The sequence below is a fragment of the Rhyacophila brunnea genome, unplaced genomic scaffold, assembly GCF_057557595.1.
Source record: "Rhyacophila brunnea isolate RB1 unplaced genomic scaffold, BYU_Rbru_1.0 scaffold_7, whole genome shotgun sequence".
Lineage (NCBI taxonomy): Eukaryota > Metazoa > Arthropoda > Insecta > Trichoptera > Rhyacophilidae > Rhyacophila > Rhyacophila brunnea.
Window position 1 is genome coordinate 17,009,996 of NW_028233339.1, and position 26,497 is coordinate 17,036,492.

At 32.7% G+C, this 26,497-nt stretch overlaps 1 protein-coding gene across 1 annotated transcript in view; it reads right to left on the reverse strand.

The window, feature by feature from the left end:
- Positions 1–26,427, reverse strand: part of Epac (Exchange protein directly activated by cAMP) — a 233,089-nt gene extending 206,662 nt beyond the window's left edge. The window contains exon 1 of the mRNA XM_085958431.1: positions 26,364–26,427. The gene's annotated coding sequence lies outside the window, so the exon portion shown is untranslated. The remainder of the gene's footprint in view (positions 1–26,363) is intronic.
- Positions 26,428–26,497: the final 70 nt, after the last annotated feature.

The window sequence follows — 26,497 nt, forward strand, 5'->3', positions numbered from 1 at the left end:
TTGGAATAAGAAACTCCTCGTTCGAGAGAACCTCTCTCTTCAAGTACTTGGGCTCCAACATTACCTCTAAAAATGAAATGTCCCTAGAGCTCTCTGACCGACTGAGAAGTGGAAATGCAGCGTACTTCGCGCTGAGTCGTCTGTTCAGGTCCAAAATGCTGTCCATCAAAACGAAATTCCGGGTGTATAACGTGGTCATCAAGCCAATCGTCATGTATGGATGTGAAACGTGGGGTTTAACAGAAAAACAAGAAAAGGCGCTCCAAGTGTTTGAAAACAGAATCCTCCGGAGAATACTTGGACCCGTCAATGAGAACCACCGGTGGCGCATCCGCACAAACGCTGAGCTCTTCGACCGATACCAACCTAGAATCACTAATATTCTGAGGTCAAGAAGGCTCAGATGGGCGGGCCACGTTGTACGATCTGAACGATCTAGAACTCTCTATAGGATTTACAAAGGCACACCAGCTGGCACTCGACCTCTTGGCCGCCCTCGACGGAGATGGGCGGACAACATTCAAAGGGATGCGGAAAGGCTGGGGATAGTCAACTGGGAAGAGAGAGCGCTGGACAGAGATGCCTGGAAAAACGTTGTGCAGTCGGCCATGGACCTGAACGGCCCCTAGCGCCAGTTTAATAATAAGACACGTCAAGGGTTGTAGTAACATAAATGACAACGTATGTCAATGTAAATATTCTATTTTTAATCTTTGGTATAACCATCAGTTTTTTTTTAACATCTATCCCTTTCCTACAATAAATAACTCTTTTTTCACCCTCATCGTATAGCATTCACAATAATCATTATAAGTATAATACAAAACTAAATATAATATTATTAATAATATAATTATATATTATGTATTGAATCATTAGTGTTGTAAAAAATATGGTCAATGTTTTTTCCTCCCATTAATTTTGGCTCGAGTGACTTTTCATATGCAAGAGTGGGTAATATTACAGAACATAATATAAATAAACAAATCAAGTAAGTATTCAGACCGATTTGTGCGTCTAGATTTATTAAAAATGTTTTTTTTATGAATAATGTATTTTTACTTTGAGAGTGCTCACGGCGGATGAGTGACAAAGTGTCCTTTTATGAAGTCGTAGTTATTGGGTTTGATACTGATAGATATGGCAATTTATTATATTGTCTTTCAATGTATGTTTGAACCCAGAGCATCCATGCTCCATTTCCATTTCTCATAAAATGATCTGTTAAGAAACCTTTTTGTGAGGCGGCCAAGATCCACATCGAATTGAAAAGCCAATTTAAAAATCATTAATTTGTCTGCAATTTGAATACGATTTAATCTATAAATGCATACTCAACCAATTAAACGCAAAATCGTTTAACAGCCTCAATAGCTATTTACATATTGACCAATTTGTATAAAGAATATTTTAATTCATCATAATAACATTAAATAAATAAATGATAACAAATAAAATAATGAACTAAAATATACTAAAAAATATATGTATTCTATATAGAGTCGAGGGTCCCAGGTTCGAATCCTGGGTCTGGCAAGTACACATATTGTTTTTCAATTTGTATATGAGTCAGAGTATGGACCTAATAGGTTGAGCAAGTGGCTGACACCCATTTCTCGTAAAACAAAAATCTGTCAATACAAACCTCTACTCTGTGGAGGCCCATATGATCCTATTAGGATCGGACATGGTCGAAAGATTAAGAGGTCATCCGTAGACTGAAACCATGGCTTAAAACCGTGTGCTATACTAAACTTATGATTTCTATTCATGAAAATATATTTTCACGTAAGTGTAAGTGTATGGTCTAAATCAATGATACTCAACCTTTTTTTTCTTCCGGCCAAATACGTATATTTGTAAAGTAACGCGGGCCGCATCACTACTGGTGTGACAAAAAAAATCATGAAACTCCCCCTTTTTTACAAAACATTTTTGAGATTTTAAAAATTATGCGTGTTTTTTAAATAAATCGTGCGCAATAGCACCACTCTTATACTTGATATGATGTGGACTATAATGACAAACCTCTTCGGGTGTCACTATCTGTGCGTCAAAGTTGAAACGAATCTCAAGATATACGAAATTCCTGATAATAAATGTGTTTCGGGCCGCACAAAAAGCTTAAAGGGCTGCAGGTTGAGTATCGCTGGTCTAAATAAACGGATAAGATCAGATGCTTATAATATACTTTGTGAAAATATATTTCCATGAACAGAAATCATAAGTTTAGTACATATGGCACACGGTTCTAAGCCGCATACAGTTTCCGTCTATGGATGATCTCTAAATCTAATCCTTACCACCAAAAATGTTTTTTTACTTCATATAAATAATTTTGCTAAACTTTCTTTTTTAACAACGGTGAAATATTGAAATGACATTCAAAACCTTAGATATTCCAACATTTTTAATGGGTATTTATCTATCAAATGTATACCTAATTACTTAGATACCTACTGCTATTTTTATATTTGTATAATTAATACAATATATTATTTTAAATCAGCATACAAACATAGTAAAATAATGAAAACTTAAGAATTTAAGATTCATAGATGTACATTTATATAGGTACTTTAACCTGTTAAGCAATGCAAACTTCCAAGGAGAAATGCACACATACACGTTATTACTGGCACGAGGTTAAATATCGGTCTCGCCTGGCAAGTAACTAACTCCTTTATTCCGCAAAGCTCAAAAGCGGAAGCGACCCTAGTCTTGAACCTAATACAACTCCGAGCTTAACGTAGCGAGCCTCTCTCGAGCGCCAGGTAATCAAGTTTCCTGAAACTCGCTCGAAGATTGATGGTCGTAGATACCGCAAAAATAAAAGTGACGTAGAATTTTATTAACTTTATGAGTTTTGACACATTATTTTATTATGACGCTACTTCAAAACATCATAATTTATTGACTATGATATTTCATTACCCACCATATTTACAGCAGGTAATTATTTCTCAAATTATTACCCCATTACTCATTTATCATAAAAAATAATGATACATTTTGATAATTATTTCAATTATCGCAAATGTATAAAAATTCTTCAGTCATATTTTTATATATCGGCTTAAATCTTTGGCATCCAAAATTTTACTTTGAAGATTTTTTGGATTCAAACTTTAACCATAATTTCATAAACAGCCGTTGTCGATCTTTTGCTGGGTAAACTACCCTCCTATATTTCTCAATCTATTGCACTGTCTTACTGTGTGTCCGATAACTTGTACGTATGCAGTTCGCCGTATCACACTTCACCGTTATTTATTGTATCGGAAATATATGGCGGCATATTAAAGACCGTCCAAACCAAGGCCTGAACAAAAGCGAGTGAGAAAGTATTCGTCACCTTTATAATCTCTGCGACACGCGCTAGAGTAAGATAAAAGGTTTACAGATGTGGAAGATGGTTTGCTACGGTGTAGCCGCCAAATCTTACCTTATTGCTTAACTAAGCGTCGATAACCGTGTTGCTAAAATTGCTATTTTGTGTTTAACATAAAGTCAGTGGTAAATATTTTTAGTTAATTAAGTAGACAAGATGGTTATGTGTGTTGTATTAAAATGTGATAGCCGTACTGATAAGCAAGAATATGGTATTACGTTTCATATTATGTAAGTTGATACATGTTCGTGATAATTTATTTGTATATTATTATATATTATTTTAATATCAAGTGACCGTGTTTCTTTAAAATAACTTAAATTATGGATATTTTTACCTAATGGTTGCATTTTGACCGCTTAAAAATAATACATAACGTAAAAAAAATGGAAAAATATATTTTAATTCTGAGCATCTAGTGCGAGCACTTTGGGCGAGCACTAGCGAAATGGTCTATGGTCTCGAACATTTGTATACAAATGCGTTTGCTCGCCCACAAACCAAACGCACGGCACACAGCTTCATTTAGCAATGCAATGGGTGGCGTCTAGATGTATATATAGTCTAAGGTCCAAACTATTTGTGACCGTATAGTACTGACATAAGTAAAACATATTTCTTGTCAGTTTACAGGAAGCCAACAACTCAAAATTTTGAAAAAAAGCCGATATATTGGATTATTTTTTAGGTTCGGTTAGGTTTTCATTCTTAAATTCATAATTTTGCCAATTATTGAATATAATAAAATTGGATTCATCTCTTTCCGATAAGAAAGCTCACTGTGTTACGGTGAATTATTTTACGTACAATTTACATGTAACCATCTCACTGTGCGTACACACCTCAAAACAGCGGCGAAGAAATGCATTATTTTACCCCGCGCAACCAATGAACGACCAACGAGCGCGTCATAAACCATTTGAGTTTTCAGTGCAAGACCGTAAACACTTCAACAATATTAATACTAGTAATCACATCAGCAATATTACGTTATATCACTCCATGCACGCGGCATGCACGGTTTGAGAGACAAAATGTTTATTTACCCCGTATAAACTGCGACAGTGAAACCTTGTGTGATTGTGAATAAATCAACAAAAAGTCGGAATGCACAAACTCGATCGGCGCGCGTTTGCGGTAGGTACCGTCTACGAATTTTACCGCATCCCACGCTCGACTTGGGAAATGCGCGGAAGAGTGTATCGTCCATTATACTCCTACTTTGTTCAAAGCATCTTAAAGGGAAATAGATCAGATGACAGGTGACTATGTTCATCAACGATTCAAAAATTATTTTACGAATACTTTCTCTACTGTTGTGAAAAATTTGACTTTTTTCATTCTATCCTGGATTGGTTATCAACCATTTGTTTTATCCATATCCAGGAATCAGGAATAAGGGTAATTATTAATAGTAGAGTAATATAATGTAGGATTTATCTCAGTATCAATATCAAAATTAGTTTTAATCAGCGTTTCATTATTTGAATAACAGCCATTCGAATGTGGACATTCTTCAAATAGAATTTCATATTGATATATATGTATTTTTTTTTATTAAAAACGTTGATATGCATACCTACTACTTGGATAATTTGACCAAAATAAGAACGAAAAAACTTCAGTATAAAATCAATAAAAGTGCAACAAATAAACAAAAGTCATTTGCGGTTTAAAAAGATAAAAATTAGTCTTCAGCAGATTATAAAAATTCTATCCTATTGTAATTTTATACTCTAATTATTTTTAATGTATTTTATTCACCATATTAAAATGTTTTTTATTACAATCTAGCATACGGTCGCGACTCGAAAAAGGTTTGGAACCGAATCATTTATTTTCTCTTGAAACCAATTAAAAACTTTTGCTAGTTAAAAAATTACATTTTTTAGAACACCTATAGGTACCTATTAATTAGGTTAGGTACTATATTTTACTTTCTTGTGGTTCATAAAGTCGGAGATAAATTTACATCGATGCAAATATAAATGTATTATTTACTACATTATAGTATCTAAGTTTGATTTGTTTATTTTATAAATAAATACTTCTAAGATAGGTTATATAATACACTACTACAGTCTTTAATTTAAATCAAATGAAACTTTGCTGTGTATTTTACAAAAGATTAATAATTGTTTAAAACAATGAAATATTTGAAATATCCTCAATTACAAAATGAGTAATACAATTATTTTAAATAATTCATGTCATCAATTTCTTGCGTTTGAACATCATCTATTTCTGAGATAACCCTTTAATGTTATTAATAGGAATATTAATAAGACAAAATTTTTGAAGTAAAACATTAAATTTTTCAAAAGGAAAAGTAATTATAATTTGACCATAAAGTGACATTTACTGGCACCAAAGAAAACGAGCTTTTATGAAAGACTAATTGCCTTCATTAACAAAGAAACGCTTCCTTCTAAATTCTTTTGTCATTTTCTTTGATTAAAACATCCAATATTTCTCTATCTATCAGATTAAATCATTCCAACATAATAGGTATGGCTCCATTGGTAAATACGTATACAACACTTACAAAATTTTGATATAGTTAATTAGGTATACTATTATTATCCACGAGGGCTTTAATTTAAACGTAGTGTCAATTACAATTTCACCTAATATACCTAGGTATCTATCTGTTTGACGTAGGTAGTTGAATTTTTAAGAAATAATCCTTTAGATATATTTTTGTGTTGAATAATTCACAGTAAAAACCAATTAATTTTTTTTACCGAGTCCACGATAGTAACTGTCACAATAATAACATTTGCTTTGACTTATTACTGCGCAATAGAATAGATTTCATCTGCGCATATTCAAGTCTTAATTATTTTACTATAACTAATATTTTCTATTACATACAGAAGCAGGGTCGATAATAAATACCTATGCTTGAATAATTCATTTTTTATTCAATCAATACAAGATTTTAAAATTGTACCTAACATTTGTTATTGAATATAATATTGTATATTTTGAAAGACCTCAGAAACATTCCTGTTAGAAAAAATATTTTTGGGAAGTCTCGCTTGGTCCTTTATGAATTTTACAACGTTTTTCTTAGCTCGTATTCTTATTTGTCCGGTGGTTCTTTGTCCGGTACAAATCTTGCAATTGATTTTTAACTAACTTCCCGACTAGCTAGACATTTGAAACTTTTAGAATATATCAGAACACGATGCCAATGCGTTTTTAGCCATCTTTAAGTACAATTGAATTAATTTTCAGTTAATTCTGTTTTGTATGAAAAGTTAATTCGACACCATTATTGGTTGCTCCCTAGCAACTGCCCCTGTCTGGGGTCCTAGGAACCAAATTATTAATATATACGTGCGTTACTATGGAAATCAATATGACATGACAAAATGACATTTCAGTATTATTTCTATCAAGTACAAATTTTTTTGATGGCTTAAGCTAGCCAAGTCAAGTTTATATGATTCAACAGAAAATTTAAAAACGTTGTAGGTATATAAAAAGTTATTTTTATCTTGTAATTATTTAATAGTGATATTATTCTAAATGCTTGATTACGTTCACTTGTTCAATAAACTATGTGTATATAGATACGGCGGAGCTACGGGATTCTGGCATAACCTGAATTGATGCAAAAATTGGAGATGCCATGAGGTGTCCATATGCTCAAACTGAGGAACGGATATGATCAAAGCGACTTTTATTATATAAAATTAAGTAGGTAGAGGTACGGTTTAAACAACATGCAATGAAATTGTCAAAAATATCTTTCCGTCTGTCCGTCCAGAAGGTATTTATCAAATGATTCCTTAAAAAATAAAATACATACCAATAAAAATTGGAAAATTCTTACGTTTAGATATAGAAAAATAACAATTCAAAGGAATATAAAAATTAACTTGGTATTTCTCCGTAGTAAGACCGATGTTCATAAACATTTCATTTTGTAACAGAAATATTTACCGTTTCTGATATTACTATAAAATAAAACAGTTATTATAATTTTAACGATTTAATTTCAAGTTTTTAACTTAAATAAGAATGTTATTAGCAAAATATATATTTCTTAATTGAAAGACTGAAATAATATACTTACTGTACTTATAAAATTCTTATGAACATATTAAGTAAGTTATATTTATTTTCTATTTAATAATCTAATCAAGTGTTTATCGTCTGTGTTGTAAGTAATTATTGTAAATCAAGGTAAATTTTACACACTGTACCAATTTATTTACGTGTAATTTTGTACATTCACATTATAATTAAAATAGCTTATTACAATGACATCAAAATTCACAAAACATGTTGGATTAGTCGAAATGAGATTATTATTATCATCTCTGTAATAATTACTTTGCCATTTACCCAATTAAATACTTGTCTCACAATTATATCAGGCTAATATAATTTGCGCTGAGTGTTTGCATTTAATCATACTGAAGTAATATTATGCTTGTAATTTCCACAGTACACGTTAATGGAATATATATGAATTCAAACGCTTTGGTAGTTACATATTATTGATACTTAATTGATAATAAATAAACCCTTCAAAATTCATGACATCCTTACACAAAAATCTTTTTAATTTATTATAACTGTAATAAGGGATCATCTGAACAAAAGATGAAATATTGTCTAAACCAATAATTATTTCAATCAAAATATATTTGTTTTATCATAAAGTGCCTGAATCTATCCACTGCTAGACGACAACATCTCCAAGCTGATTCTACACCTTTCCTGTCATGCAATGAACCGCACAGCAATTTATTGAAATATATGGTGTTATAATCATGAAAAATACTATTAGTATTATAACTGGAGCAAATATTCTACATACCCAATAAAATTTTTCGTACCATTTAATAACTCGATTTGTCCAGCGATTGTTACTTCATCGAACTAAACGTTCAACACATTTTCATTTAAGGTTTTAGGGGTTTTAAATCTATTGTGTCATACCATCATTTCCTGTTCCAGTCATTCTGCTTTAACGCTTTGTCGGTATGACCAACATGCACATCTTCGTACCGCGTGGTGTCTCTCTTAGTTTCTGGACCTCTCATACGGGAAGAACCCACTGCGTGAGCACTTGCATTTTATACATAAAGAAAGGATACTTTTAAAGACATTATTCAGACGGCCAATAGCATTTTTTATAAACTAATCTATATAATAATATAAATAGGTACTAAAATAAATATTCATTTTTCATTATATCTTAAACGAATAACATGTAAATATATTTAATTGATAAGTGCGATTTATTAATATTCAGTTTTTGAATTTTAATTATGAATCAAAATATTATAAGTATGCAAAATTAGTATCTACGGCAGAGTGAAATTTTTGTAGAAAAGTCGGTTGATAAAATATGGCAATTAGTACTGGAGAGAGATCAAATCGATATGATTATATTATTGTAATAACTGATTGCATTTTAAAAAAATCATCTATCTCTGACATCAAGTACATAATATATATAATTATCTAAGGAACATGTACCAAAAATATTTATACTGTAGTAGACTTATTTAAGTAGATATGCTTATAAGTTTTTTTTAATACTGTTCTAACTCCAAACAAACTGAAGCTGAATAAGTAAGTACATTAACATCTTAACGTACACCCACGTATTTATTTAAATAATTTAATATTTACTTACAACGTGTTAATTCATTATTATTATGAGAAAACTTTGCTACTCTTAATAGGTTTAATACGTTTAACCTTTAAGTTTAAGCTTTGTTAATAGGTTTATCACGTAGGTATAGCATAGATATACTTATTTAATATTCTATTAAGTATATTATACGGACTGAATCTACCTACAATGATATATTATTCTCTCGGAATTTGGTTTAATGATAAATTATACCACTCATATTATCAAGATAGCTATATTAGTAAGTCTCTACTAGTCACTAAATGACCCATAATCTACCCCCAAACAGAACATATTAAAACCGTCAAAGGCATAATATAATGTTATTATAGTTACTGAAAAAATATATATATTATTAGTGTACTAAATTTAAAGATATCGTTGTTTATAGCCACATTTTCATGTTGAGAAAAATATGTATTAAAATTCTTGCTGTACAAATTAATCAACACCACTCTTCTATCACTATCGCAAATATATATGTAATTTAATTTACCAATTTGTTGTGAAAATGATAAATTTTTGCCTTCTTTGGACACCCATTGTCAAACTATTCGCATACTGTGGAAAAATCCCACTGCAAAATCGAATGAGAAAACTACGAAACTGTTTAAATTTAACTCCCGGGGATTCACACGTCATTCTCTAACTCCTATGGTATGTCACGAGTGATCCAATACGAATCAAGTAATAGGTACGACGAGGTCATGCGGGCTTCCTCATGATTTTTTTTGAAACGACTTTAATGTATGCTGGTTGAAGAAATGTCTACGGTCCTCTTTTCAATGAAATAATCCTAATATTGCAACGGAATTTAAAAGCGCTTTTTACATTTTCACGACATAATGCCTATGTCATATGGATCGACCTAAATTATGTATTAACCATGAATAAGTAGGTAACTACACGAAAAGCAACTTTTAAGCTTCATTATTTTATATTTAATTGATTATACAATAATTTATTTAAATTTTTATACAAACAAAACTATACTAATAGTTTTATAATTTTGTCGTATTTTTTCTATTTTGTTAAATAATTAATAAATTATTTAATGTAGAAGTTGTTGCCTATAATAATCTGAAAACAAGACTTACCGACTTATATCCGGTTGGTACATAATTGATCATGCGATCAATTCGTCGGACATGCCTGACCTATAAGTAAGCTTACTATAATTATGTCCTGGTTTCACAAATTGGTCCCGGTCGGTTTGGCATTTTGTCCCGACTGTTATTCCGCGTATGAATGATTAGCAATAATAAATTATCATGATTGACCGTAAACACAAGACGCATTTTGTAAGTGTTACTTACGACACTTCAAATAAAATAGAAGTAAAATTAGCGCCTGCTGATGATAGATAGATAGGTACTTTTTACCATTGAAAGGTGTGCACGTAAAATTAATGAATAAAAAAATGATAAAGTGCTGTAAAAAGTTCATTCCAGCGAGAATTACGACTGGTACCTACAATAACTAAATAATTTTAAATTTCTGCTGCAGAAGAATTCTTCTTTTGTACATACTTTTAATAATAAAACAATTTTTAATGGTTAAATTTGTTTCTTTGACCTTTCCGTTACTGACCCGGTTTAAAGTTTCATAATTATGGTAAGCCTACATATAAGAATAGTTTATTGAAATACAAAGTTATAACTAAAGAACTAAGTAGTTGTATATATTGTAGTTAAAATAAAAAAAAAACCAAAATCTAACATTAGTACACAAAACAATGTATGCACTACTGCCCTTTGCGACAGCATATTTGCGAGCTGGGTTTTGTAACTCTAACCATAATAAAACCAAAAATTTGAAACAGACTATCAATCAGCCTATTTGATATAACATCAAGATTGTATGAGCTTTCATAACGTATTCAAACCCAATGCTTAAATTAACGTCACAAAATTTAATGTCGATACCGAAAATGTTAAAGAAACCTCTCTTCTATCGAGATGGAACCAAAATGTACAGAATTGAAGCAAAAAAATACTACTGGTCTACTGATTAAGTTGGCTCTAAGCAGAGCTGTCCCGTGGGGGTAGGTAGATTGAGCGTCGCTTGGGGGCGGCAGTTACTGGAAGGGCGGAAAATCGAGGAGAATCATTTGGTAAAGTAATAGTAATAGCTATCTAAACTTAGTAATAACGAAAATATCTTTCCATTAAAAAAATCAGCTCACTGGTTGGAAATAAAATGTAGTAATTAACATACAAGGTTTAACAGGACTGCATTTTTTTGTCGGATTTTTATGTCTGGTTTACTTTCGTTGCCCTTCGACGTTCTTGCTGACCAGAAATCGATTTAATTATGCCAAAATATTTGTATCGCAAAAATGACATGTAATAAGTCACAGTATTTCCGACGTCAAAAAATAAGGAAAATTATGTATAGATTTAATTTTGTATGTATGGTATATAATATTTTGTTAGTAATGTATCCATACAACACATTTCTTCGATATTGGAGTCATGAAAAAATTATTAAAAAATACTATATAAAAAATGGGGCGGCATTTTGTCTAGGAATGTAATTGGCTCTAAGGCAATCTTTCCAAACATGACCCCATTAATAACCAATTACTGTATTTTACTTCAGTGTTTTTGTTGTATAAAATAACAAAAGCTCAATCTATGTTGTATTAGAAATCTTTGGTTGTTAACAATTTAAGTACCTACTGTTTTTTTAGTATTTGATAAGAAAATACGCGGCTTATTAAAGTATTGTTATGTTATTTCATTTGTTATGTTATGTACGTGTTATTTTATAATTTTATTCTGGAGTCGCAAAGCCATAACTATTACCATATTATATATTGCTCTAGATATATGATAAAACAATATAGAAATACCAGTGCAGAGTAGAATAAAAATAACAATATTCACAGAAGCGTAAAATTCTAATTCTAAAAGAATAACTGCACATGTATATTTAGTAGCAGAAGGTGATTAATGTACTGTGAATTACCTTTACAAGCGCAGTTGAGACAATGGATCCGCTAGCACAGCAACTGCATTCATTAAATAGTCAAAGCACAAGGCACGAAGGTAGCCATACAATCGAGATAATCGTAGAACAAAGGAAAGTTTTACCCCAAGCATTGTATGAAACATGTCCATACATAGTTACTCGTCTATCATAATATCTGTACTGCTCCCATTTTTTCATTCTATCTCTGGGTAAAAAGCGTACATAGTCATTAATGGTTATTAAGGCTAAACCACAGTTGAGGCATGGTCTAAAAAGATCGTGGCTAGGCGATGCGCGGATTGTGCAAACGATGCGTGCCGAACGAAATATAATTTTTCATATAAATCCAACATGCGTCCATTTAATGTTCTGTTTATTGTTCTATTTGTAACAATAATAATATTTTCATTGACATGTTTTCTTTTCAAAGTAAATGGGTGACGTTTTTTAGTCATCTTTACAGCCATCACGAAACAAATTTACGTGTTCACAGCTCGACATTCGCTCTCCGATTGTCAGCGAGTCGAAATTTCGTCGCAACTATAATTGAAAATTATTTGCCGTTTCACTGAAGAACCGTCTTAATGAATTTTGAAATTATCATTTTGAGACAATTTTTATGGTTGTTTCATGCGCAATCTTCAATGCTTTAAATTTTTCTTGTAAATAGTGACTTAAAGATATTGTGTAAAAATGAGAAAAATTCACCAAATTAAAAAAAAATATATTTCAATTATTAATCCATTAGAATTTATTTCAATTTTGTTTCTCTTCAGTGGGCCCACGATGGCCGTGCGGCTTAAGCGTTGGCCTTTAAAACCGATTAGCTGCGGACCTTTTAATTAATATTTATCTTGCTAATTATATCTAATGGCCACTTGATAGGCAACGCACCAGGTTCGAATCCTGGGTCTGGCAAATACTCAAATCGTTTTTCAATTTGTGTTTGGAGTCAGAGCAAATGGCTAACAAACATTTCTCGGAAAAGCAAAAATCTGCTAATACAAACCTCCACCCTGTTGAACCCATATGACCATATTAACATCGGATATCAAAAGAAGAAAGAAGAAGTGTCTATTCTATACACAAGGCTGCTATCGGCAGCTATCGATGGTAGTTTATCATATTTATGCAATGAGGCGGTCAATTGCTACAATAAGTTAACCGTATAAACTGTTAGTAACCATAACTGTGTTATGTTTTCGCAGCCCATTGTCACCGACAGGTTTTTCCGCCCCTGTGGGGGGCGCTCCCATAAGGAGTAGTGCCACCCAGCCGCTCGGTCTGACCCTGGTAGTCAATGCGCCACCGATGAAATGATGATGACCCTTGGCAAAGCTGAACAAAATATTTCATATGTAAAGTCCCGCAGTTTGCTCTGACAGGCCCCACGGCTTCTCAGAGTGAACTGTGGATGGTTAAGTCGGTCGCCACTGACCATGTAAATATAGGTAATAGGTAATATAGTATAAGGTTGAATTTTGAATTAAATATATATTAGGTAAAGGGTAATTAAATTAAATATGATTTGTTTATAATAATGTATAGTGTAAATTGTAAAATATTATATGTAAGGCAAAGGATTAAATAGTAATAAAGGGGGACTTATGGATGGGCGTTGAGGGTATGTAATTAGATAGTTAAGATGTACGTAGTGATAAGTGCATATAGATCGATGTCGCTGCGCGTCGCACGTACACGGCACAGTAATTGTTAATATATGCTCATAGGCCTGTTGCGAAGGCTCCCTTTTGCACGTATGTGCAATCACAAAGCGTAGCAACACTTAGGCAATCATCGATCCGATTATAATCACGATCCCGCGCAATTAATTTTCATTTCAATTTCGATTATTAATATCCGCGGTCATTCCGCGCGCGGCGTTTCCGAATCGGTATTCTGGCAGCTTTCCTGCTCGCACATACGACGGCGTCTCTGTCGTATGTGTAGAAACCGATTTCGAGATACGAATTTGCTCGCTTTGCAGTGACAGAGCCCCTCTCGCTCGCGTGTATGACGGCATCACGCTCACGCGCGACGGGAGAATCGGATCAATGATTTTGGTCGATCAAGGAGACCACGTACTGGAATAAAGTGCGGGAAATCTTTGATCGGCTAGGTATGAGTATGTACTAAGCAATTATTACTGCCTATATGTTTGGTTGACGGAATGACATCCGTCAACTAGTCGTAAGTATGTGCCTGTGGCGACACCGAGCTATATTAGTTGTTAACGTGAGAAAGATTGCGCGACCAATACGTTTATATATTAGAATCAAGTAACTTCCCCGCGTAATATGGGTTTATATTAAGCTTTTATTTTGTAGTTAAATTACCAATCTACCGAGTTCATATTCTTAGACCAACGTCAAGTAGGTATTCAGGCCGTCGGGGCGCCTCAAAGTTGAGCCCCCCAACGGTAGTTGGCCGAAGGATTGATATGCGCTGTCGGAGGCCTGGTGCCTCAAATATGCCAAGTTAACCACTGGCATATGACGCCTTATCATCCAGGCTAACTTTGTAGTACCCTTGTTTCTGGGTGAGAGGTACCTTCGCGCCGCTAGGGCCCGCAAAGCCGGCCGCCGCGGGAACGCCCCTCCCTCAGCCATGAAGAGCGCCACCACGCGGGGGGTGTGCTGTATCGATAGGTAATTCAACCACGAATCCGTCGATGCCTTGCACGCCTTCGTAGGTGCGTTTTTCGTGGGGCTGGCCCAGAAACACTGCGGTACTGCTTCATCAATTACACGATCTCAGTACTCCTAGGTACTCGAAGGACGTACGTGACGAGTGAACGACGCCGCCCGCCGGCGAGCGTCGACTCGCGCCCATAATTTTTCTTAGTCGGCCCTTACGTAGATGTCGCGGGTAATTAGTCATTGTACAATTTCCGCCACTCTCGTAAGGAAACCGTTAATTAATTTTGTCACCCGAAAAACGTTGAGCTAAGGGATGAAATCGGCCAGATTTGCATATAAACCCAATATTTTTAAATTCAATATCAGTCGACGCCCGCATTTACGACCCTGAACCTGCGAAGGTCAGCGGCGTAATTTTCTCTACATTTTCACATACAAGTCGCCAGGACTTGTGAGGAGGTACTCGCCCAGGTCCTGATACCTACAGGCAGATACCTACCTCTCTACCTACTGTCACTTTGACAGATAGGAGTGAAGTGTCACCCAGCGACTTAGTCGTTTTATTCGCGAGTTTATCTTTTCATTACCGGACCCGGTCCCCAACCTTTTATCGCGGTGCCCCGTGTTCGCGCAATCTCGCTTACGGATAAAAATAGATTAATTCTCAAATAACTGAATAATAATTGTGTTAGTTATGTAATTAGTGTTATATCTTAAATAAGACTTTTTAATAATTTTGTGGTTTCGGACTTAGACAATTTGAACTTTGTGACCTTTGTGGACGCGGAACCTAATAAATTGTTTTAATATCGTAATAAGTTCTTTTATTGGACTAGACATAGTGCCTACCTGTTCTTCCTACAATTTGAATGTACCTCCACTCCAGGCCCGGAGCTAGCCGAGGATTCGGAGGCCTACACCATCTCTTACCTGTGTTAAGTTATTTATTATAACAGTAGATGAATAATTTCAAATTCCAAAACGCAATAAGGACCAGTGGGTATATTCCATACACGTGACGGCTATTGGTGGCTACTGACGGTAGTTTACCATATTTATATATAGAGGTTACAACAAGTTAGCCGCATAACCTGTCATCTATCTCGCTCTAAAAGTTAAGTTCATTTTTAAAAATAAACATACGTAAGAACATTACACAAATTTTCGATTCAAACAAACTGTATGTGAGGTAATAATGCTCAACATACAACAAAACAGATAAGGTAACAACACTGAAGCTAGAATCAATATAAATAAAAAGAATTTAACATCATTTATATTTCCCAAAAAAATGATATTGACTACAATATAATAATAAAAAAATAGTATGTAACTACGATAAATTAATTTGTTCAAAGCACAAACATTTATTTATTTGGAAATTATTAATTTATAAAACAATGTTTATTTTTCGATACGTTTTGATTATTTAAAAAGAAAATTATCAGTTTAAATGTATTGACTTAGAGCTTTTGTACTCTGTCGCTTAACGACCGAAAACGAAAGTTTGTCATTTTGCAGAAAGTCTATTTTGTCTACGTCTTATATAAGTATGTAACCGAAACGTTCAAGTCAGCGGTTTTTGTATGTATATTATAATGCTTCCTTTACCAACTAGTTGTATATTCTAGTCGAGAACGAAAAAAACATTCACTTCTTTCACGTGTAAATCAAATGAAAAATCGCTTCACATATATAAAATAAAAAATGGTAGTAAAATATGGAAATATCATATCAGTAAATCTGCGGCCGTAAAAAGTTTCGCTCTGTTTTTTTGCACGATGAAAATTCATATAAGAAAATATTATTACTCTTTTAGAGTATTTTTATGCAGAAATTTGTTACACGAATTATTGTTTTATTAACTACATCTGGTGTTAGTAAAACGAAAATATTATACACGTATTTAATTTATGTAAGTATTATATATTCATGTAACAATTTATCAGGTACATTCATATTACGTCAAAATGAAATATTAATAAATGTCACTTTACCACATTAAAAACAAAAAGTTTTGATCCAATCACACTGACTACCAAAATTTAATATTCATAAACAAGGGCTTCTCAGGAATATCTTCAACGTCAACTTGATGTCTACCTTGACCTAGTTACAAAGTTTCTTGCTTTTGAAATTTAATAATAATATAATTCATTCAATAATTATACTTACGACATTTTCATCGGTTAAACAAATACACATAAAACATTTTTTTTATTCAATGGATAATTCACAAGATTTGAGAATTTAACATTCCTTTATTGAAAATACATAATTTTTAACACCTTCTATAAAAAACAATTTTAAAAAATACGTTTGAACTAGACCCGGTTACCAAAAATTAAGTTTTATAAACGCTTCAAGTTGCAAAAACTACTAGTTAATTTCCTCATAATGTGATAGAATTCACATGGCTCTTGAGGCATTTGAAAAATTTGCTGCGGCATATGGAGGACGCAATAATTCAGATCCCTCCTTAGATTCATCACTTTCAACTTCTGACTCCTGTTTCGGCAGAGTTTCAGTACACGGGTATAGACTAATTAATGTCATTAAAGATAAATGACGGCAGAGCAAGTCAAGATTATTTCTATTTTCGAAAACACTTTCTTTAAGCACTAAGGTGCATGGTTGCTAAAATCTTTTCATTCTGACACGTTTATAGCGCTATGGAAGGCGACCGTGCACAAACCGCGGCTGCATATATATGGCGGATGGAGATGGGATAACTCAAATCAGGCTCAATTGGTAAAGCACATTGGCGCGAATCCAGAATCGCACGTTGTGCTTTTTATTGTAAATATATAAGTAACTGAAGTTTCTTTCAAATTATGTATGTTATATATACATTACTTTTAATTTTACTTACTTACTTTACCCTATCACGACCTACTATTGGGTCATAGGCACGGCAGCAAGCGGTGATTGAAGTAATCACGACGAGACGCTTCACGTGATTGCCAAAGAGTGCGACACTCTGTACCCTTGTAGAACAACCTCAAGGGTTACGTCGCCGTGGCCGACCGACCACACCCTGCAGCAATGCTACAAAAGCAATCTAAGCACTGTAGGTCCACACATGATGAGAGGTTTGAGACGTGATGATGAGTTGAGGTCTACACCCCCAATTTTGAAATAACGATTACATTATTTTAAAAAAATCTCTGATTCAACCACGGAACACATTTCTATATATATAATTTATTGTGTATATAATACTGAATCATATTAAAGAAACAAAGATAGATCAGAAGTGTGTATAAAAATAGAGTTATCACTTCAACAAACCTATTAACACAACAAACACGCAGGTGGAAATGAAATGTGGGCCTAACCTTTTCACTGCAAAATGCCATCAAAATGTATTGCCTACGGCCTTGAATGGAAAATATATCCCCGTGGATCCCTTTTCAAAAAAAAAAGTAAATCACTTTTACCTCGGTCGAATGTTATCTTAAGACTTCAATATAAATATTCCTGGGGATCTGTTTCAAGCACGCAGATCAAACATTTACTAAATGGATATAAAAAAATGTTCCATGACAAATAGGTATATTCCTTATCCCTTGATAGCTATTTTCAGAAGCCTACCTACTCTCTAAAAAATAATAGGAAAAAATAATCTCAAAATTCAATATCACATTATTTTAACGGCGGATATTTTTTTAATGTTGACGTAGGTATTGTTAGGGTTTCATCATTTCGTATAAAATAATAAATTTATCATACAACGAAACAATTGAAAATTATCTGGTTACATTAGTTATTATAATATAAAACCCTCTAAACTACGATTACTGTATTTATATTTGTATAAATCTAAATTGATAATTATTATTATTAGCAGTTAGTAGCTCTGCTGCACTGACGAAACAGACTGATTCGATTTGAATGTTATTTCACCACCTATATAGACTGATTGAGGCATGAGGATATAGGCACGTGCCTCTCTACCCCCACCTCACCTCAACATACCACTGCTGCTATCTGAACACTTAACTCATTTTATATGATAATTGCTATAAGTGCAAGTTGCAAAAAGTTTTATCAGAATTTCAGAACCTTTTGAAATACCAAAATGAAGCCCATCTAAGCTACTATACTGTTGTAGTCATAATCTATGTAAGGTTTATCGATATCAGCCTAGCAGTTTGTATGGTAATAACGGAATAAAAATACAGAGACAGATAGAAATTAAAAAAAATGCATATTATATTATATATATAATATTACGACCATGTCCGATCATAATAGGATCATTATGGACCTCCACAGAGTGAAGGTTTGTAGTGACAGATTTTGTTTTTACGAGACATGGATGTCAGCTACTTGCTCAACCTATAAACTCCATACTCTGACTCATACATAAATAAAAAATATGTGTACTTGCCAGACCCAGGTTTGAACCTGGGACTCACATAATTCCTTAGTGAGAAGCCGGCTTGAGAGTGGGTCGATTGTTTGGGCCCCGCATCAGTTGAAATATGACCTTATGGTAGAGCGAGTTCAAAAGAAATTTTTGAGACTCCTTTATTTGAGGTTATATGGATACTATCCGTGGCTTTATTCAACTGACTTTCTCTTAGGTATGCTTACATACTGTAGTTTAAGTGCTAGAAGATATCAATATTTGGCCACGTATTTTTTTCGACTTATACGTGGTGTGAATGAGAACTCTGCCATTCTTGGTAGTATTGATTTGTGTGTCCCTGATAACTATCTTAGAAATCAGGAGCATCAGTTGTTTGTTCTCCCGAGGAGCAGAACTAACCTGCCATTGGTGATGCCAATTGGAAGGGCAATAACTCTGTTTAACCAAATCGCCTTGGATGTTGATATATTCAATCTACGTGAGGATGAGTATGGGTGGACGTTATTTTATAAATTCTTAAAATAGGATCTGCTTAACTCATCCGGTGTTCTTCCTTGTACCTATATAATTTTTTGTATTTACACATTTATACTGTAGAATAACTTAATACTAATCTTTTTGTTATGTACCTAATATTGTTTTAATAATATTTCGTTGTTTCTAAATGTCATGTTGTGAACGTCTTAAACTTATAATTTGTAATGTCCACAATATCGATGGCTTAGAGCTAAAATATTGTATCTCCAGGTTTGGTCGAAAATGAGTTAAGTACTGAAATGTACCAAATATAGCCTATATTTTTATGTGTTACAATATTGCATCTTCTAAACCTAACATTTCAAAGATATATACCTATTTATATATCACAAAATCTAATTTTCCAAGGTTTGCAAACTTTCAATTGCAGTTTTCTCAATATTATGATTTATGGAGATACAATATTTTAACTCTAAGCCATCGATATGTAAAATAAATGAATTGAATTGAATTGACACTTAAAACGAGAGGCCATGGTGGGAGACAAAACGTTGATAAAAACGGAAATATTTCGATGTCACTTTGGTGTAAAATGCAATAAACATATTTTTAAGTTAATCATTGAATAAATACATACTATATTTGTTTCATATTTTTGAAAATAATAAACTCTTAAAAATGTGATAGAAAAATCTGCCAATTGTTTTAATGGCTTATTAAGTAGTTATATAAAAAAATCTTTCTTCCTACTTTACCAAAGTTTGATCCCTTCAAAGTTAAAAAGAAGGTCACTGATAAGACGTATCTAACTTCTCTTTTAACCGAATTTTAAAGTTATGAAATAATATTTTCTCTCGGCGCGAATAATATAATATTCGCTCATTTTGAATTCTCACAGTTATAGGAACAGATAAGTGTATAAACTCTGTGGATTAGTATTTTCCAATAAGTAGATAAATTTCTTATAACTTACAAGTTTATTCATTCGTACGAGTTTGCAAAGACGTGGTAGAATATTTGGTCATAAATTTTTCGAAGAGTCTTCTACATTTCAAATGAGCTCACCCACCCCTATTATGAATTCAATGTTTTTAAAAGTTCTGCAGGAAAGTTGTGCAGCTAAACCGTAAAGCTGGTATATTACATTCGTGCATTAACCCTATACGATCTCTGTTCAGAATCACGTAAATAGTAAATTACAACATTAATGTTACTTTGTTACTGCTGGTGTACATATATTTTATTAAATTGCAATGTAATTATTGCCGTCGAGGTATTTTACTATATCTAAGATGAAAATGATATTTATGTAATCATATTTCACCAATTTTGATTAAGTATATTTTAAATAAAATTAGTATTTCTATATTCTACTGATATCAATATAATTTTATTAGTTCTCTAATAAACTTGGCAATGTAAATAATTCATAATATTTTCGTTTGAAATTAACCTAAAATTGAAAAAGTTTACATTTAAACATTATTTGCTTTAATTAGAGGGATTAATATTACTTTCATTAATACGAATCTAATATTCTAAAATCTCTTATATATTCAATATGGTTTAATATTCTGTGAGTATTAAAAACTTCTGTTATATTATGTTAATTAAGATGTCTTTTATGCGAGACTTGGCAGGGTAGTTAGTACATAAAATATACCTAACTATGACAAAACTAATAAAAATATTTTACTAAATTTGCCTCCAAAACGTTGCAAATTGCACCCTAACGACCGTGTGGGTCAACAGGGTTGATATTTAAGGATGTTTCATGTGGAAACTTTTCGATAAAAGTAAATATAGTTTGGACAGTCCGCATCAGACAAATTTGCGTGCTTTCATAAAAACAACGTTACAAATCTACGCGTCGCTACTTCCTATGAAAATATTTGAATATAGCCACCGCAGAACAGAAAAATAATATAGATAAGCAAAAGTCAATCGACATAGACTAAGATTTTGACGGCAGCTTAGATTAACGACTTAATGAGGGGCAAGCCATTAAACGCAAGAGATACAAAGTCCCCACAAATTTCCTCTAATATTACCAATATCGAATGCGTTTACATAAAAAAAAATATAGATTACAGACATAAATATTGACATGTGACATATTCTTTAACACGCGTTTTAAATTTATTTCACATTTCTCCACACTCGAGAATCGTACCTTCTTACAACCACACCCAAAACGTAACGCAATTCCTAATACTGTTGTGTTCACTGGTGGCCACACTTGCTTGTTTGTAAGTATGTTTGTAGATGCTTTCCATTAAAATTATAAATTTCCCTAGAGAAAAATAAATATAATATTTACAAATGCACATTGATTTTATTATAATTTCCTAATTATTGTCTAAAAACATTTTCATTTCACAATTAGGAACGAATACTTTCTCTATTAAGAGCGTACATAATTGAAACGGCAAATAATTTTCAACTGTATGTGGAACGAAATTTTGGCCGCGTTGCCATTCGGAGAGCGATAGTCGACCTGTTTGCACGTTAATTTGTTTTGTGATGGCGTCGGAGGAATATATTCTTAAATCGTATAAAGATGACTAAAAATCGTTCCGCATATACTTGATAAAGAAAACATGTCAATGAATATACTATTATCATTACGAATATAATAATAAACATAACATAAAAAGGACGCATGTTGAATTGTTATTACAAATTATATTTCGTTCGGCTCGCGTCATTTGCACAATCCGCGCATCGCCTAGTCACGATCTTTTTAAACCATGCCTCAGCTGAGGTATAGCCTTAAGGGGACGCTCTACAGAAATGCCCTTTAGAATTGAAAATATGATATTTTTATATGTGGTCCGAAATAGTTGGTCTACTAGTAATATTAAAAATTCGCCGCCGATGCGTGCCTCAAAAGTAATGGTCACTAAATTAAATTTAAAACAAACAAACTCACTCCAACTAATCCAGTATGGGGTGACCAAAAAATAATATCTTCTAATATAAGTACATAAATGTTACTAAATTCAATATGTTAATCAGCTCTTTGGTGCGAAGCATTGCAACCAATATGGTGGATATTGTGACGTTTTTAAACTTAGAGTTTAGTTTAGTAGTTTAGAAACTTAGAAATAGATTGATAACTTTTTAACCTGAAATTGTACGAGAACTAAACATACGAAAGATGTTGAAACACATATTATCTACATACATTTTTATTTCATGTGCTATCCAAAAAACATTATAAATGAATAGTATTTATTTTTAATGTGTAAGACCTACATAATTATTTTAAAAAAATAGGTAAGTATTGTTTAATTCTAATGCATATTTTTTAAAAACGTAGAATATATCTAGTGATGTACCCGATTGGTTTAAGTTTAGTCTGATACTTTTACAAACTAGTAACGCAACTTTTATAATATGTACTAGTGGAACAATAGGTGGGTTCCATTATTGTATTTTGTTGGTTGAGTAAAGCCAATGCACGAAATAATTTATAACGCCTAAAATTAAACATTATCGTGCAGGCACCCCATGCACTTTTATTATTTTTCACATTGTTTTACATTCGGCCGGCCGGCGAACAGCGGTGATGGAACCTAATAAATCATTGCAATGAATTGCTCTACCGACATAAATTATTATTATGTTTTTAAAATAAAATCTTCGATGACCAGGGATTGTGTTGTAAATTTGATTTAAAATGACGTAGTACACGCTCAGTGGACTCTCTTCGACTGAAATATGAATCACACTGGCCCCTGTTATACCCATTCTTAAGTTATTATCAACAAAATTAATAAAAAATATCATACTCTGTGTGCATTTTTAAAATCTTTTTATTTCTCTTGTATGGTCATGTACAGTGTTTTTTTGTCGTTTTCACGTCAAATTTAACGGTCAACATGTTCCAGACCCCAGGTTGTACCTTCTCATGTATACGTCCTGTATGCAGGTAACATCAACCAGTCTACCACGGCATGTCTCCTGAATTATTGATGACGTCACGTGGGACACTCACGTTTGAGTTCCACGTAGAGTGATTTGGTGGAGTAACGTTTGAATTCATTCAATAGTAAAAAGGTCACTCGTAAAATATATCCCTTGTATAAGCGATCCACAGTCAATGTGGTATTGCATACTATGCTTCAATAAATATTTGGAAAATACTGCTGTCGATTGTTATAAAAACTAGTCATATATGAAAATATATTAGAGATTATGTTAATAATGTATCGGATATTGAGTATTTTATTCATATTGACTCATCCCAACAAATTAATGTTGTTTAAAATTAATAATACACTATTGAATCCGTAAAATAATGTTTAAGAAGGTAAGTAGGTACTTTAAAGACGTCGTGTAGAAAAATATAAATTTACTTATATAACTTAGATTATCAACTTAAAAAAGCTCTTAATATGAATAATAGAGGATCAACACATTAGGTTTAGAAAGAATAGTGTTGTTTCATTTGTGATAACAAAATTGATATCACAATTTTGTAAATGTCAGAATAACTTGAATACTTGGATTTTAAATGATTTATATACTTTGTTTTATGATAAAGGTATATATCCTTATTTACACAGGCAGCTTTTGAAAATGGAAGCTATATCTTTTTTGATTCTACTTACGCAGTTTTATAAGCCTTTATTTTAAGTTTTATAGATTTTTATTTGTTTTTTAACTCCTATTATCCTCCAAAATATCCGCAAAAAGATGTCACGGAGACTTGAAGCTTTCGAGATGTGGCTGTATAGGCGCATCCTCAAAATTCCTTGGACTGACCGGGTGACAAATTTTGAAGTTCTCAATCGAATGGGGAAGGACCGAGAAGTTAGTTCTACGTAGTATCAAAACCAGGAAACTACAGTACCTCGGCCACACTATGAGAGGACAAAAATACAGTATTCCCCAACTTGTCATTCAAGGAAAGATCAATGGGAAGCGTTGCAGAGAACGGCGCCGCATTTTGTGGCTTAAGAACCTCCGTGATTGGTACGATTGCAGCTCCACTGAACTATTCCGGGTAGCAGGCGACAAAGATAAGATCGCATTGATGGTGGCCGACCTCCGCTAGGGGATGGCACAATAAAAAGAAGATCCGCCAAAACAATCTCTTTTAGTCAGATCGGGGTAATTTACTCCAGTTCTCTGACGAATGTTTTAATATTATTGAAATACACAACTGTTTCAAAATTACCCAGATTTTGTTATAGTTCGAAAAAATTGTCAGTCCCAAGGTGACAGTCGGTACCTACATTGTGGAATACTATTTTTACTGACAGTAATACCTGCGATATCTGTTATTATCTTATTTGATTCTGATATTTTATTCTTACATATTTAATAGGCTGTGCTATATTCACAATATGATAGATACACTATAAAAAATACTTACAATACTAATACAACGATAATATTAATAAAATCCACTATTCACCTACTAGACTAGAGCACCCACCCGTAGCTGTACTTTATGGTTTTAAGTATGTACATACCTATATATTATTTTTTCACCCTCGTAACTCATATTCCGGAAAGAAACTGTCCGAGAAAAAACGTACCTATACGCAATTGAGAAATATGTTTGGCAAAACCAAAAATATATTCCAGGTATTGACTTAATCGATGTAAACTCGACGTGCTAGTTCTGTTACCTTCCGCTTAAAGGGACATTAGATAATTAACACCACTACTATGATTAATAAAACAAGTACGGCAAAACTTGTATAAGAAAAACAAATTAAAACAGTGTTTGGATAAGTTTACAGTGTCCCTCTAAAGCAGGGGTGTCAATAAGGTCGATCGCCAAAAATATTCAATTTATTTATTCATAATTTTAAAAAACTAGATGGTGTAGTTTTATTTATGAGTTTTACATTTGATACAAAAAACAAAGCAGAAGTAATAGCAGGACACCTTTCAAAACTTCTTTTTCATAATATGGAAATGTTGAAACTTAATTACGCTGCAAAATGATGTTTCAATTAAAGCAAGAACTTCGGACAATACATTTTGGAAATATAAGTACCTATAAAATGTGCTGAAAAATTGTACGCATGTTTTAGGTCGACATACTTGTGCGAATTTTGCTATCGAAAATTATATATTCGAAGTACAGAACAACCTTAACGGACGAATATTCGAAATCATGTTTGAGAAATGGTTTGAGTAATTGCACCCCCTATTATTTAAAAATTATGGACACCTTTCAATATAGGATAAGTAATTCAAGCTCTATAGCATCCGGAATCTAAAAATTGAATTAATGTATACAAAATAAAATAACTATAGTTGTTATATAAATAAAATTTTCTATGTACAACGCTTTATTTAATTTTCTTAGTTAGATTCTATGTTGGTTAAAAAATATATCTATTATATACCATATATTATAAATATGTCCATAATTTCAGAAAAAGTAGATCGTGGAGAATTTTTCTTCTCCAAAGTAGATCTTTTGTAAAAATTAGTTGACATCCCTGCTCTAAAGTCAAACTCTTAAGTCTAAGCGAACGAAATCGATCATGACCTTATTTAAATAAAATTACATTGACTAAGCTATACTGAGCACGTTTTGTTTAATTTTAATCAATTTCTTATTGCTTTTTCAACGTATTTTTTTAGTTAATAAAATTTAAATAAAAAGATAGATTGGAAAAAATATGCTATTTCAGCTATAATATATTATTTTCCTATTTATTATATGACACCGGAAACTTGTTTATGCGAAATACTTTTATGGCATCATTGCCATAAAAAAAAATTTAGGTGTTATCAATTCTACATGGCTAAATGCATTTATGTAAATATTGATAATAAATAATTCTATTATATCACAAATAATATAGTCAAAACACAAACCTTAGAATCGGTATCTGGCTGCTGTATTCGAACATCCAAAGAGCCCCCTAGTACTGCATACCAGTATTTTCCTTGATCTCCTTGGCGAAATACTGAAAAAGAAAACAACTCTTGTTATATTGAGTAGATAAATT